Source organism: Schistocerca americana, chromosome 3, assembly GCF_021461395.2.
Source record: "Schistocerca americana isolate TAMUIC-IGC-003095 chromosome 3, iqSchAmer2.1, whole genome shotgun sequence".
Lineage (NCBI taxonomy): Eukaryota > Metazoa > Arthropoda > Insecta > Orthoptera > Acrididae > Schistocerca > Schistocerca americana.
In genome coordinates this window covers 972,894,268-972,902,769 of record NC_060121.1, presented here as the reverse complement: position 1 = coordinate 972,902,769, position 8,502 = coordinate 972,894,268, and the positions used below count along the sequence as shown (strand labels likewise).

At 45.2% G+C, this 8,502-nt stretch overlaps 1 pseudogene; it reads right to left on the bottom strand.

Moving 5' to 3' along the window:
• Positions 1-7,283: 7,283 nt before the first annotated feature.
• On the bottom strand, positions 7,284-7,400 carry LOC124607629 (annotated as a pseudogene).
• Between the last annotated feature and the right edge of the window lie 1,102 nt (positions 7,401-8,502).

Below are 8,502 nucleotides of genomic sequence, written 5' to 3'. Positions count from 1 at the left end.
CTGTCGGGCTTGGGTAGCACTTTGATGGGTCACCGTTCTAAAAATACCACCACTTGCAAAGTAGGTTACAAATCAGATTAATAATGTTGCTCACGCAGCATATGTTCGCTTTATCGGGCAACAACAAAGTTATTGACTGTGGGTGGTATCGTCAGAATGGAAATAATGAAGTCACTCTAAAAAAGTCATTAATTTTGGCACTTATCTTGAATGTATTCCCACGTAGATTTCGTCGAAGTTGTTATGGCTCATCTTGTTGATTCTAGGGTGATTCCACTTTGACTGCTAGAAGGTCCAGATCTGTATTTTAGCAATATTTGAAGACCTAACAAATGCGTTTTTCAGGAAATTCTTAATGATCAAATAACCCCAGATCCGAACAATGGTATGGTAGAAATAATTTTTGTCTTGGTGTTCACGATTCACATTTTTATTAAACTTTTTGTAAATACACATATACTTCTCAATTGTCGCAACATAAAGAAAACAGTTTTGTATCAATCTTCATATATTTAATTTCCACTTTAACGTAACACAAGACTTGACTGTTCTTTTACAAAGCGAAATAACAACTTAACTTCTGCAAAGTGAAACAAAGACTGCTCTGTGCGCATTCGCCCCAAAACTGTTACAAGTAAGTCAAAGATTATGACAGTTTCACAGAAATGAATACACACAAGAACCATATCACTGTAATATATCGAACATCGGAGTACCTATACATTAATAAAACCAAATGTGAATATTCTCACAAAAATATGTCTGTTACTTCGCAGAAAAGTAGTACGACATTACTGGTATCGAGAACTGGGGTTGGAGTGCCGTGATGGTCACGTAAATAAAGAACCATTACACCGTCCAGGTCTGCCGAGAGCTGTTAGCCAGCGGGGTGCACTCAGCTCTTCTGAGGACAATTTAGGACCTACGTATTTCAGGAGTAGCGACACCGAACTGACAACGGCCTGTAGGGCGGTGTGCTGATCACATGCCCCTCCGTATTCGCATCCGGTGACGCCTAAGGGCTGAGGATGACACGGCGGCCGGTCGATACCTTCGGTCTTCAAGGCCCGTTCGGACGCTGTTTATGGTCTCCGGATTGCGACACCGACTCTTTTATCTGTGACATTGGAAAGAGGCTTCTAAGAGAACTTCAACTGCGTAATACGTATGATGAAATTGCGTCAAGATAACAGCGTCGCAAAACCGCAAAACACTGTCCCCCCCCCCCCCCCCCCCCCCCCGAAATCAGGGTAAGTGGTTTCACAAACGTCTGCTCTGTTATACCAAATGTAAACAAGCACGTAACTCAGGTATTGTTGCTACGTTTCTTATCGTGGCTGTCACACCAGTGATTTTAGGGGAACAACACTGAGCGTTCCATTTCACATGAAGTTAACGGCTGCAGAGGCCGTGTTATAAGGTATTTCATGCTGCTGGGAGTCGTCGGTGTATCCTTAATAGACTTCTTTTTGGCGGCAGATGACAGTATAGAAATGTTAAATTTTGTGGGGGTGTGAAGACCATTTTGCGTTTCTGAACGACCGTTCGAATGCTCTCCAAATGTTCTCTAAAGAGGGTCTGGCACATGTTGGTATCACAGTGACTGCCTTATGTCCAGCGGGATGTCTTCCGATAACTGCGGCAGCAGCATATCTTAGGTACTAGAGATACTTGAGTGTACTTAGAGTCCCACCAATAAACCAGGGAGTAATGATGCGGTCTTGAAAAACACGCACCAAATTTGATGGACTAAGAGCTCTGTTTTAATTGAGTTCTTTGAGTCAGCATGGACTTCAAAATGACGACTAGTGTATATTGCGAAGATTTACTTTCCCATGGTTTTTAAACGATTTTTCTTCCTTAAACAAAACATTGCACAGATATGCATTGCACTTTACACTTTACGTAGATAACATTCGGAGAAACGTAGCCAATTTTGTAAGTTATTGCCATGAAGATATAGATGCTGCAAAATGCGAAGAGGATGAAATGCGATGGAATGCAGTGTTCATAGAACACTCGGTTGGTTGGTCCCTCTCGTACTTACGAGACGCCTCGTAGTGATATTTGCAATTCGTGTTATTGCCCCTAAAATGTAGATTTCACTTCTGTCATCAGTCGCTGTTATTTTTCCTTGGCGTGTGTTATTCTCCACAATTAGAGTCTCGCAAAGATAGATCGTGAATGCTTGGCACGATCTGGATATTCTTCAGCGTATAACCGCACCGCTCGTCTGATACACTAAAGATACAGAGAAACTGGTACACCTGCCTAATATCGTGTAGGACACCCGCCAGCACGCAGAAGTGCCGCAACACGACGTGGCATGGACTCGACTAACGTCTCATGTAGTGCTGGAGGGAACTGACACCATGAATCCTGCATGGCTGTCCATAAGAGTGCGAGGGGGTGGAGACCACTTCCAAACAGTACGTTGCAATGCATCAGACACATGCTCAATAACGTTGCTGTGGGGAGTCTGGTGGCCAGCAGAAGTGTTTAAACTGAGAGGAGTGTTCCTGGAGCCACTACGTAGCAATTCTGGACTTGTGGTTTGTTGCGTTGTCCTGCTGGAATTGCTTAAGTCCGTCGGAGTGCGGAGTGGACAATGGAGATGAATGGATGCAGGTGATGAGACAGGATGTTTACTTACGTGTCACCTGTCAGAGACGTATAAGGGACCCATATCGGTCCAACTGCACACGCCCTGTTCCATTACACAGCCTCCACTAGCTTCAAGAGTCCCCTGCTGACATGCAGGGTCCATGGATTCATGGGGTTGTCACCATAGCTGTACACGTCCATCCGCTCGATACAATTTGAAACGAGACTCGTCCGACCAGGCAACACGCTTCCAGTCATCAATAGTCCAATGTCGGTGTTGACGGGCGCAGACGAGGCATAAAGCGTTGTGTCGTGCAGTCATCAAGGGTACACAAGTGGGCCTTAGGCTCCAAAAGCCCATATCGATCATGTTGCGTCGAATGGTTCGCACGCTGACACTTGTTAATGGCCCAGCATTGAAATATGCAGCACTTTGCGGAATGGGTGCACTTCTGTCACGTTGAACGATTCACTTCACTCATCGTTGGTCCCTTTCTTGCAGGATCTTTACCCGGCCGCAGCGATGTCGGAGATTTGATGTTTTACCGGATTCCTGATGTTGGCGACACACTCGTGAAATGGTCGTACGGGAAAATGCCCACTTTATCGCTGCCTAGGAGACTCTGTGTCCCATCGCTCGTACGTCTACTATAATACCACATTCAAACTCACTTAAATCTTGATTACCTGCCATTGTAGCAGCAATAACTGATCTGACAACTGAGCCAGACACTTGTCGTCTTATATAGGCGTTGCCGACCGCAGCGCCATACGGCCTCCCCCCCCCCCCCCCCATCTGCCCTTGGCTGTGGTGTGTCATCTTCGTGCTGACTGTTTTGTGCTGTGTTTCCAGTGTTGTACGTCCTTGGGTGTGGTGTGTCATCTTCGTGCCGACTGTTTTTTGTAGTGTTTCCAGTGTGTGTTCAGTGTTTTCCGAAGTGTTGCGAACGGACATCATGCTGTCGCTGGGTGTGATTTTTATATCTCTTGCGAACAGAAGCCGGCCGGTGTGGCCGAGCGGTTCTAGGCGCTTCAGTCTGGAACCGCGCGACCGCTACGGTCGCAAGTTCGAATCCTGCCTCGGACATCGATGTGTGTGACGTCCTTAGGTTAGTTAGGTTTAAGTAGTTCTAAGTTCTAGGGGACTGATGACCTCATATGTTAAGTCCCATAGTGCTCAGAGCCATTTGGACCATTTTGCGAACAGAAACCAGACTGTCGCCTTGTTATTATTTTTTTTTAATTGTCTGTCTACTATTTTACCTGTCTGCTTCCTGTGTATTTTATTAGCATCGCCAACCCTTTGTTTTATGTTTTAATTTACCATAATTTTCCGCCATTTTACAATTTAAGTTGTCCTCTTATCGCCTGCTTTTATTGGCTCTGTGCACTATGGGACTTAACATTTGAGCTCATCAGAACTTACAACTATTTAAACCTAACTAACCTAAGGACATCACACACATCCACGCCCGAGGCAGGATTCGAACCTGCGACGGTAGCAGCTTTTATTGTTTCTTATCTTCTTCTTATGTTTTAAAAATTCTGTAGGCTGAACAGCAGCGTACTAAGCTGCTGCCAGCCCGCCCCCTGCGGGGGGAATCGAAATTCAATAAAGGAAAAAAAAAGTAGCTCCTTGTTCTGCCTGTTTACATATCTCTGTATTTGAATATACATGCCTGTACCTGTTTCTCTGACGCTTCAGTATAGTTTGGCGACGTTTGCCATAAGCCCTATTCACTTTTTCGACTGTTGTGAATGCGTCAATAGCTTTACGAGCAAGTTATTGCTCAACGGCAGCATACAGGCTCATGGGCTTGAGGCGCACAGGTAAACACTAGAACTGTACTTCAGTAATGAGTTTGTTTACTTTGGGTATGACAGGTCAGGTGGTACAGAATGTTTCAGGCGCTGTAGCTATTTTCTTTGGCTGGTACAATTACAAAAACGGCATCTTTAAACGATCTGCACCTCGGGTGAATGAGATAATCCGCCCCCTCGCTGAATCACCGTCTGTTGCGTGGCGGCGGGTGCTTTGCTCAGAATCTGCCGCACCAGCTTGAGGGCCCCGCCGGTGCGGAACATTACGGCTGGGGGAAAGTATTTTCGTCGGTTTTACTGCTTCCTGTTAATCGACGCCGTCGAACTGTTCCCGGAAGAAAAGGGGAGAAAAACGAAGGGAACGACGCGATGGCTGTAGCGAGCCGCCATAAATCTGCGGTCCTCCCTTCCCCTCTGGCGACCCCGACGTTACGATCCCCTGTCGATGGACGCTGCGGCTCGTAAGCTACACGAAACACGCTCCCGGTGATCTCACACACGGCGTACAAGCGTTGGAACTCAACGTCTGCTGTGTCTATAATGTTCGTACGGAAAATACGTCTGCAGACGTACGAGAGATCCTGATAATTAGCGCTCTGCAAGCAAACTGGAAGGAGTTTCACTATAAGATACCGTGAGCATATGGATACATTCCGGCTAAATAACTTTGATAAATCCACCTTTGCAATGCATCTAAAAGACCATGTTCACTCAGCCACAGCCATTACAGACAACTTACAAATACTGCACACTGTGAACAAAGGAAAGAAAATGAATCTGCTCGAAGAGCTAAAAATTTATATCCACAGCTGTAACTCACCAGACCTTATTCTCAACGAACCAATGGAGCTTGCAAACAATTCTTTTTGTGTTAGCAGAAGAGCCAACACCGTGTTACGAATGGAGGCCGAAATGCACGCGTTTTAGCTCAAGCCGGCTAGCGTGAGGAGGGAAGAACTACACTGACGTGAGGTCTGGAACATGACAAGGAATGAGAATTCAGAAAGCGGACGTAATTAGTTTGATACTTAACTTTAATCCATTAATGATGAACGTCGCTCTTGATGGTACACGAGTCACAGTATTATCTGTTCAGAATACATTCTTGAAGATAGTACTTATAGTAACTGAATATGGCGCCTTGCTAGGTCGTAGCAAATGACGTAGCTGAAGGCTATGCTAAACTGTCGTCTCTGCGAATGAGAGCGTATGTAGACAGTGAACCATCGCTAGCAAAGTCGGCTGTACAACTGGAGCGAGTGCTAGGAAGTCTCTCTAGACCTGCCGTGTGGCAGCGCTCGGTCTGCAATCACTGATAGTGGCGACACGCAGGTCCGACGTATACTAACGGACGGCGACCGAATTAAAGGCTGCCACCTAGAAAGTGTGGTGTCTGGCGGTGACACCAGGATTCTTATCTTCACATATTTTATGAAATATTCAAAAACAAAAACTAATTATTCTCTGATACAATAACAAAGTAATATTCTATGGAAATACGTTGTAGCAGTCATACAACAATTCAAGTGCCATTATCGTAATTTGTAAAAGTCACATTGTAAACACAAGCTGTAACTGTCATTTTATAATTTGTAATAGCTTTCAAAATTTCGTGAGTGTAACATCATTGTACTTCCTAGATCTAAGTTCTCTGACAACAATGTGGCTCAAAACAGTTCTAGCTGTCATTTTTTAATTTGTAATAGCGTTTAGTAATTTCATATAAATAACGTCATTGTACTTCCGAGATCTAAGTTCTCCGACAAAAATGTGGATCAAAAAATTTCATAATATATGTCAAAAAACTTTGCAGTCTATAATAGCTTTTTAAGTTTCTATATGTACAACACCATTGCACTTCCTGTGGCTAAGTTATTTGATCATAACCTGCATGTTTGTGTATGAGCAACAACTTATACACCTGCTACGTCTAGGTTCTTTGACCATAGGCCACATGTTTGTATGTAAACACAGATGGTATGATAGAGAGATAGTATGATTGTGGTTCGATGAACCCTCTGCCAATCACTTAAAAGTGAATTGCAGAGTAATCATGTAGATGTAGATGTAGATGTAGATGTATTTCACGAGTGCACATCGTAATAGTGAAATACGCAGCTAAACTTTATGAAACTGAAATATGGACGTGAAAATGAGAATAAGTGTGCAACTAAGTGGAAAACCTGTCACCACAGCGTAACTATAATAATGATGCTTCATCTTTATGTAAGTACAGATATATTTTCGACAAATGCTGCCTTGCCGCTTACAATTGCCTCACTTGTATCTGTTTAGTCACCAGCAAATAATTTTTATGTATTTACACAATGATGTCCAGCAAAATAAACATGTACATGAATGTATAAACACCTGAGGATGGGTGCAAGCCCGAAACTGGTCGTGTGACAAATACATAAACTTTTATTTCCCTATCGGGAAAAATATACTGAAACCGTAAAGAGAAAGTTTATCTAGTTTAAATCATTTAAAACATTGATTTACACTAAACTAAACTAAACTCCGTCCAAACAAACCTTTGAAGGCCCAGCAGTACCGACCGGCAGCCGTGTCAATGTCAGCCCACAGGCGTCAATGGATGCGGACATGGAGGGGCATGTGGTCAGCACACCGCTCTCCCTGCCGTACGTCACTTTACGAGACTGGAGCCACTACTTCTCAATCAAGTAGGTTCTCAGTTTGCCTCACAAGGGCTGAATGGTTCAAATGGCTCTGAGCACTATCGGACTTAACATCTATGGTCATCAGTCCCCTAGAACTTAGAACTACTTAAACCTAACTAACCTAAGGACAGCACACAACACCCAGTCATCACGCACAAGGGCTGAGTGCACCCCGCTTGCCAACAGCGCTCGGAGACCGGGTGGTCACCCATCCAACTGCTAGCCCAGCCCGACAGCGTTTAACTTCAGTGATCTGACGGGAAACGGTGTTACCACTGCGGAAAGGCCGTTGGACATTGAGTTACACTGCCGAAATAAAAAAAAAGGAAGCTCCCAGAATAGAAGGAGGAAACGAAATGAAACTGTACGTGGTGGGAGGGTACGTGATGTTATTTCGACGACCACGACATCGAATCAAATTTACAAAGAACATGGCGGTATGGGCCCACGAGTCAGTTTGATTTTGCAGTCCCTCTGGCGTGTATACATGCCCTGATTCGGTTGGGAAAGGTGTCACGAGGCCACTGTGTCCAATGCTGAAGCAAGCCGGCTCACAACTGTTGTAGCTGGTCCCTGATATCCTGCATACTGACAGTGGGACAGCCGGCCGCTGTGACCGAGCGGTTCTAGGCTCTTCGTTCTGGAACCGCGCTGCTACTGCGGTCGCAGGTTCGAATCCTGCCTCGGGCATGGATGTGTGTGGTGTCCTTAGATTAGTTAGGTTTAAGTAGTTCTAAGTCTAGGGGACTTATGACCTCAGATGTTAAGTCCCATTTGAACCATTTGATTTTGACACTGGGACAGAGACAACGTCAGAACTGGCCCCACACATTTTCTATCAGGGAGAGATCTAGGCATTTCGCTGGACGCAGGAGCACCTGAATATTGTGCAGACAGCTAATAGGGACACGTGTCCTGTGTGGACAGGCATAGTCCTGTTGAAAAATGCTACCACGATACTGTCTCACGAGAGATAACATAGGGGGACGCGGTAGTCCATGATACACCGTTACGCCGTCTGTGATCCCTCAATCATTATCAACCGTGACCTACAGCCATACGCTATAGTTCCTCACACAATGAGTCGAGGCCTAACACCGCTATGCCTCTCCAGAACATTGGAAGCACGGGACGTCTCGCGAGAGCGCCGCCATACTCCTGAAGATGATTACCCAGTGTAATGTGGAGGATGATAATTCACCGCCGTACATAATTCGACTCCATTCATCAGCAGTCCACCCTTCCCAGTCGCAGCACCACGCCAGACACAGCCTCGTGTGTTGTGGAGTTATCGGCAGCGTATGCGTGGGATGGTAATTGCCTTAAGCTCGTTCTACACGGGACGTGTGATCTTACACAACATTACCCATTATGTACCGGTTCCGCCGGCGTCTGC